At 39.8% G+C, this 26,694-nt stretch overlaps 1 long non-coding RNA gene across 1 annotated transcript in view; it reads right to left on the bottom strand.

Moving 5' to 3' along the window:
• Window positions 1-309: 309 nt before the first annotated feature.
• Window positions 310-26,694, bottom strand: part of LOC309826994 — a 56,845-nt gene continuing 30,460 nt past the window's right edge. Inside the window, exon 3 of the long non-coding RNA XR_014297160.1 lies at window positions 310-378. This is a non-coding gene — a long non-coding RNA (uncharacterized lncRNA). The remainder of the gene's footprint in view (window positions 379-26,694) is intronic.

Below are 26,694 nucleotides of genomic sequence, written 5' to 3'. Positions count from 1 at the left end.
TGTATAGCTGATTCACTTTGTTATACAGCAGAAACTAAGACACCATTGTAAAGCAATTATACTCCAATAAAGATGTGAAAAAAATATATTCTTTATTTGTGGACATTTCTTCGAGGATTCTTACATGAGGGAAAGGCACCTTTCAATTTCCACTCTGACAACCTCCCAGGCACAGGGGCTGTATTCCTTTTCCTTCAGGTAGAGATGGATTCTGCAGAAATACTCCCAGGCAGCAAGTCCCAAACGGCAGCAATCCAGATTGTCTTTTTTCATCTGCTCAAGTCGGTGCAGCCTCAGATCAAGGCTAGAGGGAAGTTTATGGAGGAGGGTGTTGTTCCAGGCAGCACGGCTGTCCTCCGTGTTGAAGAGGTTGAAGATCTGCTGGAGCATCAGTTGGTAGAAAACCAGTAGTTTTTAAGCAGCCTGGCGGCTGAAGTAAACAAACTTTCCATTTTGTGATTTTCATGGAAGAAATGGTCGCTTCCAGTTGGGAGTGATTAATATACTAAGCTATCAATTCATAAAACCACCTATATTGTAACCTAGCAGCAATATTGGTAACATATTCAATAGTTTAAATTCTTACATATGGGTTCAGTTTGGGGAAACTTACCTAATTGGAATGCTTCTTATTTTAATTACTGTGGTAAAATGTTATTTGAGATCTGAAGAGTCTATTTTCCCTTTCCTTCTTGGCTTTTGGTATTGTCTCCCTCTCACTCTCTATTTGCCTGTAATTTTATCCCACCATAGGAAGGAAGGTGTTAGCAGTTTACACACCCAAACACACACACACCACACCATGTAGTGTTAGGACGCTTCATGTTTCTTTTCCGGTGTCCTAAAATCCTGTCCCATGTATTCTGTATTGCTGTGGATCCAGTTACCTTTGCTGATTGAGTTTAGAAGTTGATTTTAATTTATCTCCTTTATTATAATCCTTAACAAATTGTTAGTGGGTGAGAGACTTCTTTAATGATTCATCCATTTATTTGTTTGAAAACATTCAATTAAGTGTCAGCTACTATGTGTCATAAAATGTGTTTGGCCTTGAGGATACAGGAAGAAACAAGACCATTCTTGCCCTTAAAGACTTCCTGGTCTTGTGAGAGGGATGGGACAGTGCTATGGTGAAGAGCCTAGGATGCAAGTAGAAAAGAGAGAGAGTTGGGGTTCCACCTTCCTGTTCTCTACTAGTTTTTCTATTGCTGCTATAATAAATTACTACAAACTCAGTGACTAACACAACACAAATTAATTTTCTTATAGTTCTGAAGTTCAGAAATCCAAAGTGAGTATCACTAAGCTAAAATCACATTGTTGGCAGAGGTGTATTTCTTCTGGAGGCTCCAGGGGAGGGTCTGTTTCCCTGTTTTTTTCCAGCTTCTAGAGGCTGCCCACATTCCTTGGCCTCTCATCTTCAAAGACAGCAATCACATCACTGTGGCATCTACTTCTGGCTTCACACCTCATCCTTTGCCTCTGCCTCTCCTGCTTCTCTCTTTCATTTATAAGAACCTTTGTTTTTCCATGAGGCCCATCCCAATAATCGAGGAAAATCTTCCCATTTCAAAATCCTTAATTCAATCACATCTGTAAAGTCTCTTTTACCATATAAGGTGATATGCGCACAGGTTTCAGGGACTTGCACATCGATACTTTGGGGGAAATATTATTCTGCCTACCACAGTTTCCAAGACACCTGTGCCTTCTCAACAGCCTTTTTACCTTCTGCCACCTTGCTCTCTGGTAATACTGCCCAATTTGTTCAGCTGGCAGGTGGGATTCCTTGATCGTAGGTACGTAGGTTCCTGTCCAGCCCTAGGGTATGAATCACTGGTCAAAAACAGCCGTATAATCTCATTCCTGTTAGTCAGTGACCCTTCTAAGGGTAGGCATGTGACCTAGTTCTGGCTAATGGATAAAGGTACAAAATTAATAATACGACAAGATACATGAAGTGTACGCAGGTGCTAAGATCTTTATACAAGTTTAAAGCTTTAATCCACACAATAATCCTATGAAGTAAATTCGTAAAGCCATTTTATAGATGAGAAAAGTCAGATACAGATCAGTTAGGTAACATGAACAAAGTCAAACAACTTATAAACGGCTGAGGTGGGGTTTGAACCTGGTAAGTCTGACTCCAAAATCCATGTTCTTAATTGACACTTCATTGCCTCCAAGGGAAAATCTTCTGAGGAGAGCATCCTTCCCAAATACAAACACAAAGCTCTAGGAGGAGAAAGCCTAATACCCCATCCCTTTCTTCTTGCCTTAACACTAGACATGATACCTGGAGGTGCAGTAGCCATTATGGAGTCATGCAGAAGCAAGAAAAGCATGAATTAACGATGGAGAAAATTACAATGATCTCAACCTCTCTGTTGAGGGTCACTGAACCAATGGCAGTAATAATCTGCCTCTGGATTTCATATAAGGTGAGAAAACTAAAATCCTGTATGTTTAAGCCACTGTAATTGGACTTGCTATAAATTGCAGCCAAGCACCTTTCTAAGTGATGCACTTATGTACTACTCTATCACAGCACTTTCCAGACTGCTGCAACTATTTGGACCCACATCTCCCTCCCTTATCAGACTGGGTGTTCCTTAATGGCAGGAGAAACCTAGTCCAGTAATTAGTGCCTCTCATAGATGGCTCCCAATGATTCCCACTCCTGGATTCATGCCCTTGTGCAATTCCCTTTCCTTGAATGTGGGCTAGAGCTAGTGGCCTGCTTCTAATGAACAATTTATGGTAAATGTGATGAGGATGTCACTTCCGAGATCAGGCTATAGAAGACTGTAACTTCCCTCTCTCTCTTTCTCTCACTTGCTTTTTTTCTGATGGAGTAGGCTGCCATACTGTGGTGTGGCATATGGAGAGGCAAGGAACTAAGGGTAAACTTAGACCAACAGCCAGCAAGAAACTGAGGCTCTTGGTCCAATAGCTCTCCAGGAACCCAATCCTGCTATCATGAGGGAGCTTGAAAGCTAATTCTTCACCAGTTGAATCTTAAAATGACTGCAGACCACCTGTAGGGAGAGCGTGTGCTCTAGACCTTGAGCTCACACCTCTCCATTCTTTAATCTGAGAATAAAGCTTTCCTTTGCTTCTGAACCAAACTTGGTCTCCTTTTGGCACAAGCCACACCAGCCAGAAGGACCCATGTTGGAAGCCATGTGGCTGACAGGGTCTTCGTGCTCCGGCCGGGTGTCAGGCCTGAGCCTCTGAGGTGGGAAAGCCAAGTTCAGGACATTGGACCACCAGACACTTCCCGGTCCCATGTAATATCAATCAGCAAGAGCTCTCCCAGAGATCTCCATCTCAACACTAAAACCCAGCTCCACTCAATGACCAGCAAGCTCCAGTGCTGGACACCCCATGCCAAACAACTAGCAAAACACAATCCCACCCATTAGCAGAGAGTTCACAGACACCCCAAACACACCACTGGACACGGTCCTGCCCACCAGAAAGACAAGATCCAGCCTCATCCACCAGAAGACAGGTACCAGTTCCCTCCACCAGGAAGCCTACACAAGCCACTGAACCAACCTTACCCACTGGGGGCAGACACCAAAAACAATGGGAATTACAAACCTGCAGCCTGTGAAAAGGAGACCCCAAACACAGTAAGTTAAGCAAAATGAAAAGACAGAGAAACACACAGCAGATGAAGGAGTAAGGTAAAAACAAACCAGACCAAACAAATGAAGAGGAAATAGGCAGTGTACCTGAAAAAGAATTCAGAATAATGATAGTAAAGATGAGCCAAAATCTTGGAAATACAATGGAGAAAATACAAGAAACGTTTAACAAGGACCTAGAAAAACTAAAGAGCAAACAAACAATGATGAACAACACAATAAATGAAATTAAAAATACTCTAGAAGGAATCAATAGCAGAATAACTGCGGCAGAAGAACGGATAAGTGACCTGGAAGATAAAATAGTGGAAATAACTACCACAGAGCAGAATAAAGAAAAAAGAATGAAAAGAATTGAGGACAGTCTCAGAGACCTCTGGGACAACATTAAATGCACCAACATTTGAATTATAAGGGTCCCAGAAGAAGAAGAGAAAAAGAAAGGGACTGAGAAAATATTTGAGGAGATTATAGTTGAAAACTTCCCTAATATGGGTGGGATAGGGAGGGTGGGAGGGAGATGCAAGAGGGAGGGAATATGGGGATATATGTATACATATAGCTGATTGTTATACAGCAGAAACTAACACAACAATGTAAAGCAGTTACACTCCAATAAATACGTTTAAAAAAAAATGACTGCAGCACTAGATGACACTTTAACTGAAGCCTTGTGAGAGACCCTGACTGAGTCAGAGAACCCAGTTAAGCTGTGTGCAAACTCCTGACCCACAGGAAATATCGTTTAATAAATGTTGCTGTTTAGACCACTAAATTTGGGAGTAATTTGCTATAGAGTGATAGGTAACTAATTCAGTGTCCAAAAAGTATTCATTGAATAAAGCAATAAACATTGTTGAGTTGAACAATGAAAAAAGGGTGGAAGTATGGGAAATATTAGGGAATAATTCTTCCATAGAGAAGGTGATAACTAAGCTGAGGTTCGAAGGATGAACAAGAGGGAATGGAGTACATCCAACAGGGGGATTGGTGTGTAAACGGCAGAGAGAATGTAAGGAGAGTTCATGTTAGGAAACCTACTAGTAGATCCTTAAGAATGGAGGGCAGGATATCTGTGGAAAGGAGCTGGAGATAAAGGTGAAAGTTTTAGTAAGATGAACACTCCGAGGCTTTGCAGTACGTCTTGCAAAGATGTGAGCTTTGTTCTCTAGGCCATGGGGAGCCAGCGAAGGCTTTCTAGTAGGGAAGATGCTCCCGATGGTAGCTATGGAGGGAGATGGAGTTGCGGGGTAGTGGTGGGGATGAGGGGAGGGAGCCCAGCTGGAAGACTACTGCAGGAGTCCAGATAGAGGATGAAGATGCTCCAGAGTGAGGCTGGAGTCGTAGTGGGGAAATGAGAGGATAATTGATTCAAGACCTTTCAGGGTAATGCGACCCCACCTAGGAGTGAGGTAGAAGATAGGATCTAAGGTGACTTGTAGGCCCCGATGGGGTACATACCTTCACTGAGAGAGGGTCTGAGCTGGAGACGTAAAGTAAGACATTATTGGTTCAGAGGTGGTAGATGGAGGATGAACATTTAATGAGCACATACCATGTGGCAGATCTGAGATTCTCTCATTACTTATGGTTTCACATTTATTTCTTACAAGTACTCGGTGAGTTATGCATGATTAGCTCCATTTTACGGAGGACAAGGAAACCGAGGGTCAGAGAGGTCAAGACCACGTAGCTAATAAGTGAAAGAATCAGTGTTCCAACCCACGTGACTGTCTCAGAGTTCCAGATAATTTCCGTTTTCCATGGTGCTCTGGAAGACTGACAAAGCGACAGGACCAAGAAGAGAGTCTGGGGAAAGAATGATATTGAAGAGGTGGGTGAAGAAGAGGAGCCTGTGAAGCGAACCACAAATAGGTGGTCTGAGATGGAGGAGAAGATTAGAAGGGGCGGTGTCATGGGGGCAGTGGTAAGAGAGACATTCAAGATGAGGACACCGTCCCCAGGATTATTGCAGCACTGAGCTGAACGACAGGAAAGTGGTTATTAGTGGTCTTGAAAGGACAATCTCAGTAGCTTGATGCCAGGTTGCTAGTGCCTGAGGCAAGACTTAGATAAACCAGCAGGGGCAATCAATGCAGACAATTCCTTCTCTGAGGCTGGCCGTGAAGGGTAGGAGAAAGATTGAGAGATACAGAAATAGGTAGAGGCTGCTCAGGCTTCAGGTAAGATTTTGCTTGTTTATAGGATCAGTTTAGACTTCAGGAGTGGATCAGATTCTGTGCTGAGAAAGACCCAGTGGTTAGGGAGAGGATTGGCAGTTACAGAAGCGGGAGGCTGTTGATGGAATCAAGTTTGTCAGCTGACACAAGAAATCTCAGTATGGAGACAAATGACAGCCTCCCCCTTGGCCTCCAAATTTAGTCTCCCCTTTGTGTGACCAGGAATGATTCTTCCTTTGCTGTCTTGAAGGTGACTTTCATGGTTCCATTATTCTTTTGTTTTCTTTTTTAACATCTTTATTGGAGTATAATTGCTTTACAATGGTGTGTTAGTTTCTGCTTTATAACAAAGTGAATCAGCTATGCATATACATATGTCCCTGTATCTCTTCCCTCTTGCGTCTCCCTCCCTCCCACCCTCCCTATCCCACCTGTCTAGGTGGTGACAAAGCACCGAGCTGATCTCCCTGTGCTATGCGGCTGCTTCCCACTAGCCTATTATTCTTTATGCCTGTTCTTGAAAACCCTTTGAGATCTTTAAGAGCTAATTCAAAACTCTGCTTCTGAGGGGCAGCCCCAGACTAAAAGAAGTTCTAACATGATTTCTGGTTCTACCATACATATTCTGTGTGACCCTTGTTTCTTAGTTTTCCTTCTTATCTCCTTAGATCCCTGAGATATTGTAAAGATTCAAGAGATCACTGTGTTCCTCTTATATCTGCCTAGTACTCAGCACAGTTTTGTGCACACAGTGAGTATGTAATAAACACGTTGATTTGTATTGCTTAATCCTCAGAAAATCAGGTGCATATAAACCTCTTGGAGGACTGCCATCTTTCTTACACAGGTGGAAAACATCTCAGTATTTAATCCCCGCAATCCATAGGCTAGAGGTGAGGTCATAGGATAATACCTAAGCAGCCTTTTTTATATTTCTTATTAGATAAAATTGTTATAACAACATCTAAATAGACTGTGATTTAGAGGTAAAACAGAAACTGCTGGCTCCCTCTCCTTCAGACCATGGAGATGTCCTTTCTGCAGCACGTAGGGACAGAGTAATTGTGAATTCTATATGTATCAGTAAGTTGTTTGCAAGCAGCCATTACCAAAATGAATGAATTAAATAATAACATTACGATGGCTAGTTGATATAGAAATTTGACCCAGCAACAAATCCATTAACATGTTTCTGCTTGTTTCTAATTTTAGAATTCTATCAGATTAAGGCAAAACTGAGTCAAATTATCATTCAGTTCCACATAAACTGAAGTCAAGAGGCTGTTCTTTTTCATTTCTATCTGGAAACTTATTTCATCCAGTGTTTAAATTAAATGCAATATTATTATATTGGCGTATGGTTGGTACGTGCAGGACGATTAAGCTAGCTTGTGGAGGCAGAACAAACCCACGACTAGAAGAAAGGAAAACATATTCAGTTCTCTGGTCAGGCATGTTTCAGTATCATGGTTGATATTTTTTACTCTTTGTAAGGTTGCTTTGATACTGTGTAGTCACTCTCTTCAAATCACAGCTCTACATCTAGATGAAATCCTGACCCACCTCAGTATCCCTTAGTCTTCAGCAGCAGGGGACGTGAAAATCACAGCATGAAGAGGTCAGAATGTTTCCACTGCACCCAGACTCAGGATCGAGTTGAACAGCAGTAACATCCCTACTGCACTGGATAAAAAGATACACGATGGCTTCATCACTAATATCGTATTCTGCTTGTGTCACTCAGTAGACAAGCTGGTGGTCAAGCCCTATTTTGAGCCCAAGGGTAAGAGAATCAGGAGTGAGGGATTGCCTTTTTGAAGTCTTGAAGCACCTCCCCATCTTTGTCATGAATTTTCATCGCTGGAGTGTTTGGAGACCATGTGCCTGAGGGGGCTGTCCATCAGCAGAGACGTAAAGCAGTGTTCTTCGCTGCATGTGATCGATAAATATCCCTTGGCCCTTCTGTGAATAGCAGAGCTGGTGACCTCAGTGTCACAGAAAATTTCTAATTTGGATAATTACATTCTGCTTCTCTCTGTTGCTCCTGTAGCTTAAATAGAAAATGGAATTCTTCATTTTCATTCATCAACTGCTGCTTAACTTACACTGCTGTGAGGTGTCACTGTGAGCTGTTAAACATCTGCTGCACCCTACTTCGGAGGTGGTTGCATTTTCATTGAATTTTACTTTAATTGACTTGAACACACTATATAGGTTATAAATCTGTTTGCAAAATCCTTTCCAATCTACTTAGAAAGATTCCCATAAATATTAAAACACAATAATTAGTTTTATGGAAGAGATTTAGGGGATACATTTTTTTAAAGACATTTTGTTAAACAAAGTCTATTACTGAGTGTTTTCCGCGAATGTACAATAAAAGACACATTATTTTTTCTTTATAAAGCTAAGAGTTTTCGATTAACAAATTAGTCAATCAGTGGGTATGTTCTCAACACCTGCTTAGCACAGGGCTGGCTTCTGGCTCTCATGAAGAGGTGCTAAACAGATCCAAGAATAAGTAGTTTCCACAAGAGGTCAGGCCTATCCCACTAAAGTAAGCACTGGGGATACCAAAATATGTGGGTGGGAATGTGAGGGGAAAACGGTATGCTCTGCCCCCCCAAAACCACCTTTCCCTCCAGTCTCCCACAAATACCCCAAACCCCAGTTTTAAAGTTCTGTGGAAGATCCCATGAAATGCGAATTTATGTCTTGAAAGGACTACAAATATTCTTACAAGTTTTTTTTTCCAACATTTACTGAGAGCCCACTATGTTCCAGAAACCTTGCCTACAGTATTATGATCACCACTGGGCAGGTGAAGAAATTCTGAGAGGTGTATTAAATTGGCCAAAGTTGCATGGTTAATAAATAACAGAAACGGGATTCAACTCCTTTGGCAAGTTGCTGTTTCCGCCTCCCCAGCTGGCCTCCCTGCTGAACTGGATGTGGCCTTTTTCCCACAGGCTGAGGGGAAGGCAGATGCTTACATAATTACAATACAGTGTCACGAGAACTGCCACAGAGAGGTGTACACTCTGGCACCCGAACTCAGAGGAGGGAATGACTAACTCTGCCTGGGAGTCAGAAAAATTTTCACGGAGGAGGTAGCTTTTGTTTTTTTGGTCTTGCCACGCGGCTTGCGGGATCTCAGTTCCCTGACCAGGGAGAGAAGCCAGCAATGAAAGCACCAAATCTTAACCACCAGACCGCCAGGGAAATCCCAGGAGATAGCATTTTAGACCGGATTTTGAAGGACAGAGACAGGGTGAGTTCCAGAGCACAGCCTGATTTTGTGAAAAGTACTTGGGCTTTAGAATCAAGGACTAGAGTTTGAATCCTGGTTCTAGCTCTTAAACATTCCATGAACTTGAGCAAGGTTTTAAAATTTTTCTAAGCATGCATTTTCTCATTTTCAAAATTGGAAAAATAACAAATTTCTAGGAGTACAGGAGGAGGAAGTAGATAGCACAATGCCTGGCACATAGTGGACGTTCGGTGATGATCATTTATCTTCTCCTTTCTCAGTCAGAGAGAGTGACATGCACCAAAACTGGCTGATGTGAGAGCCAGAAATTTGGTGTGGCTCCAGTAGAAGGGTGGGGCATCTTGGTGGGAAACAAGGTTTATACAGATTCTGAAAGACCTTAAGTATTCTGTGAGGAGTTTGGATTTTATCCTATAGGAAGTGAGGAGCCATTAGCCATTTTTAAGCCAAAGGATGTCATGATCAGATTTCTGTCTCAACAGGACTCTGATTTCAGTGTGAAAATCGGACATTAGAGTGACAAGGAGGCCAGTTAGAAAGCTGTTACAATAGAACAACTGGCAAGATTTGAGACCCAACATCCAGATACTGAAAGTAAAGATAGAGAATGACCCTCAGTAAATGAAATTGATGGAAATTTTTGATTGAAAAGAAATTAAAGCTGACTTGAAACTTTTAATTAATGGGTCCATGTAGATGGTGTTGCTACTAACCAGTTCAGGGGAGTGAAAATGTTTTGGGAGGAAGGATTATTAATCTTATTTTATATACTAGAATTTGAGGATCATGTAGGACATACCAGTAGACATTTCCAATGTAGTTAGAAGTTTGACCTGATGATAAAGACAGAGATATTAACATGATTGTTAATGTTATGTAGGTGGAAATTGAAGTTATGAGATGAGGCAAAATCACACTGGGAGAGCAGACAAAGCATTAAGAGAAGAGGTCCATGGGAGGAACCATGGGAGAGCATAACCATGTAAAGAAGGAACAGAGAATGTGAAGCTGAAAAAAAGTCTGAAGAACTCTGAAAGAACTTGGAGAAGTCTTATACAAGCCAGGAAGCCAAAATTTCCACCACTACTAAGAAGTAAGTTCCATGAGGGCAGAGGTTTTTGCTGTTGGTTTGTTTCACTGATATCTATCCCAGCTTTGGAACAGTGCCTGGCATGTAGTAGGTACTCAATAAATTCACTGAATGAATAAGTGTTAATTAACATGTTAGGGAAGAAAGAAGTTTCAAGAAAGAGCGGTCAACAGCATCAAATGCTATAAAGAGATCAGGTAGAATGAGAACTGAAAAGATCAGCAACTGAAAAGTCATTTGAGGGCTTCCCTGGTGGCGCAGTGGTTGAGAGTCCGCCTGCCAATGCAGGGGACACGGGTTCGTGCCCTGGTCTGGGAAGATCCCACATGCCGTGGAGCGGCTAGGCCCGTGAGCCATGGCCGCTGAGCCTGCGTGTCCAGAGCCTGTGCTCCGCAACGGGAGAGGCCACAACAGTGAGAGGCCCGCGTACTGCAAAAAAAAAAAAAGTCATACAAGACCTTTCAGTATACAGTGTTCATATCTCAGTGGGTTATAATATAAATGGAAAATAGTATGGAATTCCCTCAAAAAACGAACTACTATATTATCTAACAACCCGATTTCTGGGTATATGCCCAAAAGGAATGAAATCAATACCTCAAAGAAATACCTACACTCTCATTTTCATTGCAGCATTATTCACAATAGCTAAGAAATGAAAACAACCTAAGTGTCTAGTGACAGAAGAATGGATAAAGAAATTGTGTTATACATACATACATATATATATATATACATACTTACATACGATGGAATATTATTCAGCCTTTAAAAAGGAGATTCTGCCATTTACAACATGCATAAACCTGAAGGATATGATGCTAAGTGAAATAAGCCAAACACAGACAGAAAAAAGCTGAATGATCTCACTTATATGTGGAATCTACAGCAGTGGAATACACAGAAGAAAAGAGTACAACAGTGGTTACCAGGTATGGGCGGTGGGGGAAGTGGGGAGATGTTGGCCAAAGGATACAAAGTTGAGGTTATGTAGGATTAATAAGTCTAGAGCTCTAATGCATTGCATGATAACTATAGTTAATAATTCTGTACTGAATACTGGAAATTTGTTACTAGAGTAGAGTTCAAGTGTTCTCATTTAAAAAAAAACAAACAGTAACTATGTGAGGAAACGTTAATTAGCTTGACTGTAGTAATAATTTCGCTATGTCTATGTGTAACAAATCGTCATGTTGTACACCTTAAAATATATAATTTTTATTTAAATTTTTAAAAAATAGACAAATTGAGAAGGAATTGATAGAGAAGAAAACAGAAAATGCAGAATGCCAAGAAATTTGGAAGTGGAGGAAAGAAAGGGTAGTTGTAGAGGATAATTTTCTAGAAAGTCATTATTAGTATGTCTACAGAGAAAGAAATGACTAGAGAGGAAGAAAATGAGCATACAGAGGAGAGTGGTGGCAGGAGACTTTGAGTCTAGGTAGAGGGCTCAGCCTTTAGGAGAAAGAGGGGCAGAAGTAGCAAGAAGGACCTTGGCTATTTCAATGATTTGAGTTAGAACGGAGGAACCTCAATGAAGTAGGAGGAAAGGTTTCCTAATGAACTTAGGGAGACTGAGGATTGGGTAAGGGTTAGGGAAAGAGAGTGAAGAATAGCTAAGGGGAATCACTAAAGCAGGAAAACTGACGTGAGGTTAGCATAGATGAGTTTATCCCATTAGCTGCTGGGGCCTTTGGAAGCAGATATCAATGCACAGAGGGAAAGTTATTTAGAACAATTTTCTCAAAGAGCAGTAGATGGGACATTGACCAAAGAAAGAAACCTCAATAGAAACACCAGAAGGGCACTTGGCCCTTGGGAAGGTGGAGAGGGTGTTAGGTGGGGGTGTTCAAAGAGGAAATGGTACCGATGTTCTTAGAATGAGAGAATCTTGTGTTATATAGGAACTTAGAGGCCATCAAGTCAAAACTGTCATTCAGAGATGTATGGTAACACTTATTATGAGCTTGGTACTGCATAAAGCATTTATATGTATAACCTAATAATAGTTCTTAAATGAATGTGTTTTTCTCTTTTGCCTTCCTGGGTACTTAACCTTCACTCCATTGAGCCTGGATATCCAAATGTGGGTGAAAGAGTATGTTTGAGAAATTAGGAACTTCAAAGAAAGAATGCAGAGTAAGAACATGATAACACTGTGAGATTCAGCTTCTGACATGAAAATGGGATTAGGCAGCAAGATTATACCTCTGCTAACCAGATTTTTGTCTTGAAAGAGGATATCCCAAATCCCCTCATCCCCTATATTGGCAAATTTTTTACTGAGCTTGGAGGACAAAGCTCATAATGTTATACCATCTTGTAAGTGACATACTGCGTCCTTCAATAGGCTTCAAGGTAAGGTGGAGGTTGTGGCAGAGATGCTAGTCTTCTCAAAGAGTGGAAGAGGAGAGGAGATAGTGTCAATCAGACATCCCATTTGGGTCCTGACCTAGTACAAAGAGACCACACTATTTATACCATCTTGTAAGTGACATACTGCGTCCTTCAATAGGCTTCAAGGTAAGGTGGAGGTTGTGGCAGAGATGCTAGTCTTCCCAAAGAGTGGAAGAGGAGAGGAGATAGTGTCAATCAGACATCCCAGTTGGGTCCTGACCTAGTACAAAGAGACCACACTATGAATTATGCATTGTGGAAATAAAACTTTCATTTAAAAAAGTATTATTATGAGTGAAGTACTGTGATATTTTCTGTTCAGTTCTACTTTATTCTATACAATTTTATTTTAAAAAAATCTTGGACACAATCTACTAAATTGATTTTATAACCTACAAATGAATTTTGATCAACAGTTTAAAGAACATTTCTTTAAGATTTGCAATGAGGACTTATATATTCTTTATTTTCAATATGATAGAGAAGTTTTACTATGTTCCAACATCATTGGAAAACATACTGGAATGTCAAAGAGGTTGATGAAGAAGACAAAGAAAAAGAAGTGAACTTAGAAATTAATGGAAAACAACGTCTCTGGAAAAAAAGACTCCAAGAGCCCTCTGTACCCTAAATCAGAAGTCTTGATGTTAAGAAAAGTTAATAATATGGAATTGGAGCTGGAAGACTTTGAAGGACAAGAAAGTATAGGACAAAGGGTGGGAAAAAAGAAGGCTTTGAGGGGTACAGTTGGCTCTCACCAAGGTGGTTTCCAGGAAATCCCTGAAGGAAGTCTTCCACCTAAGCCTCCTTTTACACAATTTGCTAGAGAGAAATAAGCAGGAGCCATTCCTGAGAACAGTAGGATGTGCAGAGTTCTCTGGAGGGGTGCCAGGTGCTTATTTGAATTGCTGATGGTTGATAATGAACATCTTTATTTGAATTGCTGATGAAGTAGGATCCAATTTTGGTATATCAGTGGTTCAGATGTGTAAGGAAGTACCTCCAATCTTAGAAAAAAAGGAATCTGACATCTAAAATACTAAATATTTGTAACTAAAATTCTTATTCATCTCACTTCCTCTCCTTACTATATTCTCTTGAAGAATCTCCACTTTGCAGTCCTTCGGACACTCACCAGGTGTCAATTAGAGATTGTGAGGAGAGCAGAGTAAATGGAGAAGATTGGCCTTGGGGACAGATATTCCAAAGAGAAAGATCTTACAGGCTGAGAGGCATAGCTCAGTGAGTAGGGGTCTTTGTTTGCAGGCTAGAGGCAAAAAAAAAAAAAAAAAAGAAAGAAAGAGAAGTTAATTTAAGCAAGCAAGAAAGAAAGAAAGAAAAAAGAAAAGAAAGAGTGTTGTTGGGGTGACTTGCAAATTCAAGTCAGCAAATATGCAGTGAGGACAGGGGCCAGAGCAGTCTGGGGACCTCAGTAACAAGAACCAATGGATCATCTTTTCAAAGTGTTATCACTGATCACTGGAATAGGCCAGTTCCTTGTATCAGTCTCAGTTCAAGAGTCAAAATCCCAAAGGCCACCATCACCCTGATACCAAAACCAGACAAAGATGTCACAAAGAAAGAAAACTACAGGCTAATATCACTGATGAACATAGATGCAAAAATCCTCAACAAAATACTAGCAAACAGAATCCAACAGCGCATTAAAAGGAGCATACACCATGATCAAGTGGGGTTTATCCCTGGAATGCAAGGATTCTTAAATATACGCAAATGAATCAATGTGATACACCATATTAACAAATTGAAGAATAAAAATCATATGATCATCTCAATAGATGCAGAAAAAGCTTTTGACAAAATTTAACACCCGTTTGTGATAAAAACCCGCCAGAAAGTAGGCACAGAGGGAACTTATCTCAACATAATAAAGGCCATATATGACAAACCCACAGCCAACATGGTTCTCGATGGTGAAAAACAGAAACCATTTCCACTAAGATCAGGAACAAGACAAGGTTGCACACTCTCACCACTATTATTCAACATTGTTTTGGAAGTTTTAGCCACAGCAATCAGAGAAGAAAAAGAAATAAAAGGAATCCAAATCGGAAAAGAAGTAAAGCTGTCATTGTTTGCAGATGACATTATACAATACATAGAGAATCCTAAAGACTCTACCGGAAAACTACCAGAGCTAATCAATGAATCTTGTAAAGTAGCAGGATAAAAAAATTAATGCACAGAAATCTCTTGCATTCCTATACACTAATGATGAAAAATCTAAAAGTGAAATTAAGGAAACACTCCCATTTACCATTACAACAAAAAGAATAAAATACCTAGGAATAAACCTACCTAAGGAGAAAAAAGACCTGTATGCAGAAAACTATAAGACACTGATGAAAGAAATTAAAGGTGATACAAACAGATGGAGAGATGTACCATGTTCCTGCATTGGAAGAATCAACATTGTGAAAATGACTATACTACCTAAAGCAATCTACAGATTCAATGCAATACCTATCAAACTACCAATGGCATTTTTCACAGAACTAGAACAAAAATTTGCACAATTTGTATGGAAACACAAAAGACTATGAATAGCCAAAGCAATCTTGAGAAAGAAAAATGGAGCTGGAGGAATCAGGCTCCCGGACTTCAGACTATACTACAAAGCTAAAGTAATCAAGACAGTCTGGTACTGGCACAAAAACAGAAATACAGATCGATGGAACAGGATAGAAAGCCCAGAGATAAACTCACACACATATGGTCACCTGATTTTTGATAAAGGAGGCAAGAATATACAATGGAGAAAAGACAGCCTCTTCAATAAGTGGTGCTGGGAAAACTGGACAGCTACATGTAAAAGAATGAAATCAGAACATTCCCTAACAACACACAGAAAAATAAACTCAAAATGGATTAAAGACCTAAATGTAAGGCCAGACACTATCAAACTCTTAGAGGAAAACATAGGCAGAACACTCTATGACATAAATCACAGCAAGATCCTTCTTGATGCACCTCCTAGAGAAATGGCAATAAAAACAAAAATAAACAAATGGGACCTAATGAAACTTAAAAGCTTTTGCACAGCAAAGGAAACATAAACAAGATGAATAGACAACCCTCAGAATGGGATAAAATATTTGCAAACGGGGCTTCCCTGGTGGCGCAGTGGTTGAGAGTCCGCCTGCCAATGCAGGGGACATGGGTTCGTGCCCCAGTCTGGGAAGATCCCACATGCCGCAGAGAGGCTAGGCCCGTGAGCCATGGCCGCTGAACCTGCACGTCTGGAGCCTGTGCTCCGCAGCGGGAGAGGCCACAACAGTGAGAGGCTCGTGTACCAGAAAAAAAAAAAAAAAAAAAATTTGCAAATGAAGCAACTGACAAAGGATTCATCTCCAAAATTTACAAGCAGCTCATGCAGCTCAATATCAAATAAACAAATAACCCAATCAAAAAATGGGCACAAGGTCTAAATAGACATTTCTCCAAAGAAGACATACAAATGGCCAAGAGGCACATGAAAAGATACTTAACATCAGTAATCATCAGAGAAATGCAGATCAAAACTACAGTGAGATATCACCTCACACCAGTCAGAATGGCCATCATCAAAAAATCTACAAACAATAAATCCTGGAGAGGGTGTGGAGAAGAGGGAACCCTCTTGCACTGTTGGTGGGAATGTAAATTGATACAGCCACTATGGAGAACAGTATGGAGTTTCCTTAAAAAACTAAAAATAGAAGCACCATACGACCCAGCAAGCCCACTACTGGGCATATACCCTGAGAAAACCATAATTCAAAAAGAGTCATGTACCACAATATTCATTGCAGCTCTATCTACAATCGCCAGGACATGGAAATAACCTGTGTCCATCGACAGATGAATGGATAAAGAAGATGTGGCACATATATACAGTGGAATATTACTCAGCCATAAAAAGAAACGAAATTGAGTTATTTGTAGTGAGGTGGATGGACCTAGAGTCTGTCATACAGAATGAAGTAAGTCAGAAGGAGAAAAACAAATACCGTACGCTAACACATATATATGGAATAAAAAAAAAAAAAGTGGTTACAAAGAACCTAGGGCCAGGACAGTAATAGAGACACAGATCTACTAGAGAATGGACTTGAGGACACGAGGAGGGGGAAGGGTAAGCTGGGATGAAGTGAGAGAGTGGCATGGACTTATATATGCTACCAAATGTAAAATAGCTAGTGGGAAGCAGCCACATAGCACAGGGAGATCAGCTCAGTGCTTTGTGACCACCTAGAGGGGTGGGATAGGGAGGGTGGGAGGGAGATGCAGAGGGAGGAGATATGGGGATACATGTATATGTATAGCTGATTCACTTTGTTATAAAGCAGAAACTAACACACCATTGTAAAGCAATTATAATCCAATAAAGATGTTAAAAAAAAAAAAAGAGTCAAAATCCCAGAAGAAAATTTCTGATGACCTAATTTGGGTCACAGTCTTACCCCTTGACCAGGAGATGGCAGTATGTCTCGATTGTTATACCCATCAAGTCTATATCCAGTGAAGGTGAGAGTACAATTCTACGGAGCGAAACTGGGACACAAATGACAGGATAGGGATTGGATGCTGGACTGTGGAAAGTCACAGTGTCCACACCATGCAGGGTACCATGCTGATAAAGAAAACAGCCTCAGGAGACCTGCTGGGCCCAGAGGGAACAGAGGAGCTGACATCAGTTCTGAGAGGCCTGGGATCTGCACATGGCTCATGTCCAAAGCAAATGCACTTGACTCCCTGTATTCCTTTCCAGGACTGAATTTGGAATTCAAATCAAATGTTATTTGGATGGAAGAGATATGACTTTACTGGACTGTTTCAAAGAGCACATCAAAGGAACTCTTTGTAAATAAATCATACTGCTGTGTTACATAAATCTTGAAGGACTGTAACGGCTCTTAAATATGCAACTGGGTTAAGTTACAATTAATAGCAAATGCCAGGACATTGCTAAATATATTTTTTCCTTTTCCTTTTATCCTTTCAAGAGGTGAAAATGTTGATTCCATGCCTATGGGAATTATGGATCAAACTTGTCTATTCTGCTCGTCATCTGCCATGATATTCCATATTTGAACACTTACCCAATGCAAATAGGGCTTTTTCCTATGTAAATACGGGATTTTTACTGAGAACATTAGGTTGTTTTTAAATCGGAGGAGAGCACAGATTTATTGAAAGATAAAATACTCCTGTGATGCCACTTTCTTAAATGAATAAACTTCATGCACAACTTGAGATGTACCTCTTTAGTAAGTTTACGTAAAGTACCACACAGACACCAGCATTCAAATCCGTACATTCACGTTACTACTGCTGCTACTGCTTCTGCTATTGCTACTTCCTGAGTGCATGAGCCCATCTGATTTGTGTGATCACAAATGGACACAAAACATCCGTTTGTGATCAGCTCTTCTTTCCGCACAGGACAGAGGAACACCCTAGGGAAGACTGCCATTTGCAGAGTTTGAATCTTATAAAATATGTGCTCCTTGCCTCATGGTCTTCCTTTACTAAAAACTTTCAACAGCCTTCTGATAGCCACTCAATTTGTGGTCCCTGCTGCTGTTTCCCAATAAGCCACAGCTTTGGTTTGAAGACAATGTAAATTCTTAAGTAAGATCAGCACTATCTGATCTTAATGCTAGGTTGGAGATGCCAAGTTACTTATCCTGAAGTTCCCATGAGGTTTAGGTCTAAAGAACCTCTACATTCCAACTCCTGGACCACTTCTGAAAAAGATAGTGCAAATGTTAACACCATAGCAACAGAAACAGTTTAAGTAGGTCATCACCTTTAAAAATCTATGGATGTTAACCCTAGTTGGGGAGGAGGAAGATACTGAGTGATCGTGGGGGAGCTGAGAAGGCCATCTGCTTTAAGTAAGTGGAATTAGATATGTCCACAAGTGATCCGTTCATTTCTATTTGATCACTAGACAATTTCCTACCTTCTGACAGAATACCAGTTTCGCTGAAACTGGACTTGTGTATTTATATAATGGATTTCATACTTTTTTCCAGTTGCAATTTCCTTGAAGATATGCCATTGTAAATGAATGAAGATAAATATATCTACGGGTGCAGCTCCTCACTACCATTCTAGGGAAGGCTATTTCTAGAGATATTTGCTCAAAATGTCTAAGCAGAAAAATTTTGTGAGATCTACAGAAATTCCAGCAATCTAGGTTTTATTTCCTTTTCCAAAAATGAATAAACCAAAACAAATATGAAGTTCCTAGTTATCCCTATATCATAACAGTATAGTGTACTTCAAGTTACTAGCCTTCCCTGCACCTTATATGTAATAAGCATGGATCCTCACTGTGCCTATGAAAATCTACATTAATACTTTATATGGCCTTCTTTCCTTTAGTTTTACCTCTGAGCGACCAACTAATTCTGCTTCTACTAATGTCAGCCTGACTGATGTACCACCTCTTTAAAATGCTGAAAGTTCAGATTTGATTTTTCCAGATGAGATACTGCATTTTTCATGATGAATCAGTTTGAGAGGCAGACTAATTTTTTATAAAAGAAAGATTGTTTTCATAGTTCCTGGCCTTTCTCTTTCCTGAATAAGATTGGTCTTGTATGGGGAATCACCAAATTGTTTCTCATTATGTAGACTGCTACAGTAGAACCCTAATTTTTGGTTGGAAGAGTCATCTTTTGATCTTCAACATGGCTACCTGCCAGAGGGACCAACATTTTTCTGTCTCAGCCAATCTTGCTGAGAGCTATAACTTAATCATTTTCTCAGAAATTACCACTGACCTCCTGTGAGACTTGTGCTTCCATCAGACATACAGAATCAACTGTGGTCAAGTGTTGCTCACTATGCTATTGAATAACTCATAATTCCTGAGATTTGTGAAACAAATGTATAATTCAATGCAGTTATTGTGTTCTTAAGGGACTTAATCACAGTTCCCCAAATTATAAAAGAAGTATGTGTTGTTTGATTCCCTTTGGAATATTCTAGATGTTGAATGGTAACTTCAGTTTTCACTCTACCCTAGAGATCTTTTGTGATTCCTTGTGTTGGACCTCTCTGTAGATTAAGGTAACTGTCAATCTAAGAATCACATAACTGGTCAAATTAATTGCTACATATGACCAGATTTGGGGAGGGGGGATAATGTGTTTATTTTTCTTCCCTAAACTTTTGCTTTGTAGTTTTCTTGAAATCATTGTTTTAAGGGATTGGCCTAGACTTACTGCCCATTCTGACAAAGCTCTCCTTTATCTCAGGCACCCTAAATAAATGACTTCGGGGCCAACATTAGACATAATCTGATTCAGAAGCAGAAGAAAATAACTCCCCCACCCAAAGCAAAACCTACTTCTACTTGCTGACCTGAAATTCTTTTCACAGGAATCAAAGTGTCTCATTTCACAGCTAGAAATCAAGGGCAAACACCTGGAAGATTTAAACTTCGGAGTACATGAGGTTCAATCTAACTGCAAATGCTGCTTATGGCATTTGATTATGTAGGCTTGGGAAGATAAAAGATGGACCAGCAACAGTGAGGATGGGAGGTTGTTAGTGATGAGCAAGAGACAGTAAAAGAGAAACTCCAGGGGGAACACAGCCTGGTAGTAGGTGTTCAGAAGGCTGAGAGAGAGAGGCTAGAGTAGTATGCCCTGCTGGGTAAGGCCTTGATGACAAGTAGATCAGGGGAAGTCAAGAAGAGGCAAAACGGAAAGGTGATGGCATTTATACATGTGCATATGCTTGGCTAAGATGTTTCTGGGAAGCTGTGACAATTGAGAGGAATGACTCCTCAACCATCAATTTTGAGGCAATATTTTGGAATGTGGAAAAATCTTGAGGCTAAGGATTTATACTCCAATCAAAGTGTTTGGAATGTTTGTAACAGTGCGAAATAAACCCATGATATAGCTAATCAGAGTTTCCTGAAATATGTTATATTCATGTGTCTGGGATTAAAATACTGAATGAAAATCACACTTTGAATCTCACTAACATACTTGGGAGGCTCTCATATGCAAGGCATGATAGAAAAGCACAGTTTTTTAATATCTTCAGAGACTTTCCAGTGACACAATGGTAAGACTTACTTCAGAGGAGAAATCTATATTTTTTAGGCTATAGAGAGTTTCCCATCACTGTAATGAACCATGATGCGGAATGTGTCAGCAAAATACCCAGAACAATGAAGCAATTTCTAACAGAGGAATTCTCTCTGGCCAGTGACCTGTCCTGACTACACAAGGCAAGTATACAAATGGGAAAGGAAAGGGGAAGGGAAATTAAAATTTGTTTGAAAATTGAAATAAAAATCAAGAACAAGGGAAAACTTTTGGATATATGATAACAGAGTATTTAATAGAAAGTGTAGTGATCATTGGCTATAAAAATGATTTCAGTGAGACAGTAATATTAAACTAATCTTTTCCTTTTTGCTTAAGATTTGGTGGAACACAGAAACATCCTAGACATTTAACATATCTCAAGTTTCAATGCACATTTGATGAAGATTTCCACAACAGCTTCATGTATGGGTTGTTGACATGACAGCATGGTTGGTGAGTTATGGCGGCTTGCACAAACACAGCTGGTGCTTATGAATGACAGCATGTGGGTCAGCCCTCTTCCAGAGCAAATCCTGAGTAAAGCACTCAGCTCTACAAGGGAGGCAGCATCTTCAATAACGTGTTAGAAGCTCTTCCTTGACTTCATCCTGTTCAACAATCTCAGTGACTTGGATAAATTCCCAGAAAGCAAAATTATCCAAATTTCAGAATGTGAAATTAGGAATGATGATTTATTGAACAGAAAAAAACTACACAATAGATTCCACATTACAATTTATTATTTCTAGTAGCTAGAATATTGGATTAAAAATCTGTAGAGTGAAATTTAATAGAAATAAGTGATAATTCATGTATTTTTCATTAAAAAAAAGTTTGCTTTGGAAGTGTGGTTTGGAGACAGGTTGTTTTTCATGAAAACATCTCATAGAACATTATCCTATCTTAAAAAGAATAGTGTCCAGATCATGAGACAATCAGTTCCTTAACTTATGGAGTATTATATTTGATTTTTTTTAGTTGCACATTTTAAGAAAGATGTTGACAAACAGTGAAGTATCCAGAGGTGACTGGAGCATCCTGGAAACCATACCTATTGAGGAACAATGGAAAGTAATATACTACTTAGTGTTGATAAGAGAAAACTAAGAGAGTCCATCATAAAGCTTTTGAAATATATTTTAAGAGTTTTCCTGGACAAGTGAGAGGACATATTTGTTTTATATTGCTGCTGCAACAACAACTACAACAACGACAAAACCCCCCAGAATCGGTAAGGAGGCAGATTTCAATTCCTGAGAAAATACTTATTTAATTAACTAGGTCAATGATACATGTCGCCTGGCAAGGCAAGGAGCTCCCTTTGCATCATGGCAGAGAGGTCCACAGAGGCAATATTTAAGACACGGGAGTAAGTAGAAGGAGAGATATAGACTATGAAGGGGAACACACCAAGGATGGAACCCTGACATTGGGGGTCCCTGAGGAAGACAATCCACAGGAGACTGAGTAGAAGAAACTCGAGTGTTAGGAGACAGAAAACAGCATCATTTTATAGAAACCAGAGGAAGAAGCCAAGAAGAAATAAAATGATCACCAGCATTGAACAACTCAAGAGAGATCAAGTAAGATAAGAACTGAAGAGGAATCTTTGGATTTAATAGGCAGGTCACTGGTGATCTAAGTGATTTCAGTCACATTATGAGGACAGAAGCCAAATTGTGGAGAGTTGTGGGAAAATGAGAGATGAGGAAGAGCAGCAGATAGCCAACGTTGTTCTTTCCAAAATGCTATCTGAAAAGTCGCAAAGGAAGGACAATGGGACAATGGTATGGACTAAATATTTGTGTCCCCCCATGCCCAATTCATATGTTAAAGACCAAACCCCAAAGCGATGGTATTTGGAGATGAGGTCTTTGGGAAGTAATTAGGGTTAGACGAGACCATGAGAGCAGAGCCCTCATCATGGGATTAGTGGCCTTATAAGAAGAGGTATCTCTCTCTGCCACGTGAGGACACAGAGAGAAGGCAGCCATTGCAAGCCACCAGAAAGAGGGCTCTCACCAGAACCTAACCCTGATCTTAGACTTCCAGCCTCCAGAATTGTGAGAAAATATATTCCTGTTGCTTAAGCCACCCAGTCTATGGTATTTTGTTATGGCATCCTGAGCTGACTGATACAGGCAATAACCAAAATGAGGTTTTGAATCAAGGGACAGACATTTAATTTTAATTTTTGTTAGGATGGACAAGGTTGAGCATGTTTCTAGGCTTAGGGGAGGAAGCCAGTGAAAAAGGAAAGGTTGAGGATACAGAAGATAAAATAGATAATTAATGGAACAAAAGTCCTCAGAAAGCAGGAGGAAGTGGAGCCAAGAGCATGACACAGGGATTGATCTAAAATGGGAAAAACACATACTGGGCGTATATGAAGCAGAGTTTCCAGAATCACTCCCCATAACTGGCTGTTGAATATTCTGCATTCAGGAAGTGTTGGAGGACAATAAAATATGAAGTTGGAGAAGAGTGGATTCCACAAAATGCTTCATTTATCAGGAGATAATTGGGTTTATTACTAGCTTTTGAGAAACTATTTTCCTCCAAGTATAGGAACCTCCACCTCTTTTGGGGGAAAATGGAGAAAATTTTATTTCCATTGTAGCTATATGGTAAACAGAGTGATTAAAAAAAAAAAAAAAAAAGCAAAGCTTAAATAACTGCTTCTAGGTGAAGTTTTAAGCCAGGGGCATACAAGTCTATAATAGTCAATGAAAATAAATAACAGACATATTACTGATGCTGCACAATACTCAGCCAAAAGCATTTTCTAAAGACTTCCAGTGCAAATCCGAGTGTCAGAAATATTTTTCAATGGAGAGAATCATTTCTCCTCTCCTGGGGTTATTGAAGGCCCAATATTTAAGATATAAACTCTTATTCCAGTATTAGGTTCTTTTAAAAACACATTTAATGTTATCTGGGCTCGATTAGTCTCTGCTGATGACCGTTATTAACATAATTTAACCCTGACTTTTCCTGTTCCTGAGGCACAGGGAATTCCATGCACTCCTCAAGTAACTCCTGGAACCTCTAAAGTACACAGAAAATGTTTGTTAATTCAAGTTTCATTGCCTTTTAGCATTTGCCCAGGAAATAATAAATGTGAGAATCAAAGCATGACTGTTTTGCAGAGCCTCATCTACATATAATATAAATAGCCTGATTAAAGGTAATCATCCAATCGTCCTGATTTGCAAATGGAGGAAGTTTTAAAACACTGCCATCTACTGCATGAGCCACAAATTGCATAGGTATTTTACAAACCGAAAGTAGATACAGATGTTTGGCTGTGCCTTACCCAGCTCTATCACTTAACTGTTGAGATGATTTGAAATAATAAACAAGTTATTGGTTTTCTTAGGTGTTGTACCAGGAAAGATGAATTTATATATGCACTTCTATGACAGTTTTTAGAATAGTCAGGCTTGTGGAAAGGCAGGATTGGGGAGCATTTGTAGGTTCTGACATGGGAAGCCTGGTATGTAACTAGTGTTTAGTATACCACTTCTGTTAGTGACTCAGAACCTCCTGTTGTGAGTCACTAAGTAATAATCATCTTGAACATGAAATCCATGCTTGATTTAAAGGGGAGACTTATAAAACCTTCAGTGAAACTAAATAGCTTTTTGTCCGGCTCTCAGAGTCCTTGAAATTCTCAGTTCAAGGGAGGTGAAATAATTACATAATAATGCATAAAGTTAATTTATCTCTTTCTGCAGATTTTTATTATAAAAAAGTTGCTTTCGACAGAATAATTCACTGATTCTTTTTATATCTCATTTGAGTGTATATATTTGGTAGAGAAATTTTATGAGAGTATTATCTGTGGAGCCTCTATCACCCTAATATCATGAAAAAGTAATCTTGACTGAATTAAATAAAAAGAATATGCTTTCACTGTTAAGTCTCCATTTGTCAGGGGAAAAAATCGTTCTCTAAATCTCAATCATTTTTATCTGTTTGCCTTTCACTGAAGTAGATGATCTATTCTGTGATTTTGCAGTTATTGTCTAGTAATACACATTGAGGTGACATATCATAGGATTTCAATTGGCAAGACAAATATAAACAAGCAAGATCAATAGCCTGATGACCCTATGGATCAGAACTTTGGAATCTTAATGTTTACCCATTATCTTTCACAGGCTTCTATTTAGGTGTGTGCCATGAATACCAAGTTTACCTGCTTGCAAGCTCTGAATAAAGCATACTGACCGAGAAAAGAGAATTGGGAGTAAGCATGATAGACTGGTGCCCTCCAATTCTAACCACTAATCATTAGAACAAGCAATTAGAAAAGTATATAGTAGGGAATTCTGGTACATTTAAATTCAACATTTTAAACTGGATTCAAATTACATTGCCCTTAGTCATTCACTTCTTGAGTTACATCTAAGAATTAAGAAATAATTCTTAATTTAAAATACAGATTCTCAGTATTCTGATAAAGAGTTTTATTTTTCTGGTGTGATGGTTAATTTTGTGTCAGTTTGGCTGGACCACAGTTTGTGGTTAAACATTATTCTGGATATTTCTGTGAGAATGTTTTGGATGAGATTAGCATTTTTTTAAACTTTTTATTTATGACAGTGGACTTCGAGTAAAGCAGAGTGGGCTCCTTTGGATGGGATTCATCCAATCAATTGAAATCCTGAATAAAAGAAGACTGACCTCCCTGAGCAAGAAGGAATTCTGTGGCAGATAGCTTTCGAACTTGAAAGCTATCATAGGCTTTTCCAGAGTCTCCGGCTTCTCAGCCCACCCTGAGGATTTTGGACTTGCCATCCTCCATAATAGTATGATACCCTAATGGTTCTGATTTCTAGACAACCCTCACTAATACACCTGGTGTTTAATTTTTTAAATTAAAGATGAATGTCATATTAGATTTTTCCTTTGCAAGCAACAGAATCTGACCCTGGTGGAGTTAGTTATGTTTTCCATGAGCCCACTGAGTAAGCCTTGGATTGACAGAGGAAGTAAGTTGTCTGACAGCCTCAGGTTGGTCACCTTGTCTACCTGCTGGTCCAGGGGCCATCACAGGGGGATTCGGTGAGCATTCACAGTAGCCACTGCTGAGCCTAGGTGTTAGTCAACCGACCAAGCAAATAATACCCATGTAATTCTCTCAAACATTTATCCAGAAGCTCTGTTAAGTGCACTCATATTGATCAATGTAGCCGAATCTAGAATTATTTATCCCCCCTCCTTTTTTCTATCTCTTAGAATCTATTACTATACATATTCTCTTCCTCCCTCCGTCCATCTTTCCTTCCTTTCTTCCTTTCATTCATCAGCACAAATTAGCAAACCCTGGCAATTCTTTTGATGTGTGAGTCTTTGACTCTTGGGTTTGACTTTATATTTGGGCTCACTGGGAACAGGTAAAAGGTCTGGAGACAATGGGAGATGGTACAAGTGGCAGGAGGAGAATCACCTTCCTTTTGCAAGGAAACTGAGGTGAGATAATCACAGGATCTTCACATGAGGCAGGAGGAGCATCAGGCAGAGGAGCCGGTGGTGCTTCTCCCTGAGGAGCCTCGGGGCAGTCTGGGATTCTGGAGGACTCTGAGTCACTCAAATCTTCCCATAAATTCCCATTCTTGGGGTCTCATTCTTTCCCTTAACGTTCTTATAAGAGAATAGGCTTGGTCATGAATTCAACTGTCATAAAAAAACAATCGAGAGAATCAAATTTTGAGTTTGATTTTTCTGGTATGTGACGCTGTAATTACTTTTTGTTTTGAAAGTCATAAGATTTATTTATTGATTGATTTTCTGCTTTGGATAGTCTTTTTTTTTTTTAATTGGAGTATAATTGCTTTACAACGTTGTGTTAGTTTCTGCCGCACAGTGAAGTGAATCAGCTATACGTATACACACATCCCCTCCCTCTTGGACCTTTCTCCCCGCTCCATCCCACCCAACTAGGTCATCACATAGCACCGAGCTGAGCTTCCTGAGCTAT

The sequence above is a fragment of the Grampus griseus genome, assembly GCF_964374135.1.
Source record: "Grampus griseus genome assembly, chromosome: 9".
Lineage (NCBI taxonomy): Eukaryota > Metazoa > Chordata > Mammalia > Artiodactyla > Delphinidae > Grampus > Grampus griseus.
Note: the sequence above shows the minus strand (reverse complement) of the source record. Positions and strands in the feature narration are given on the sequence as shown.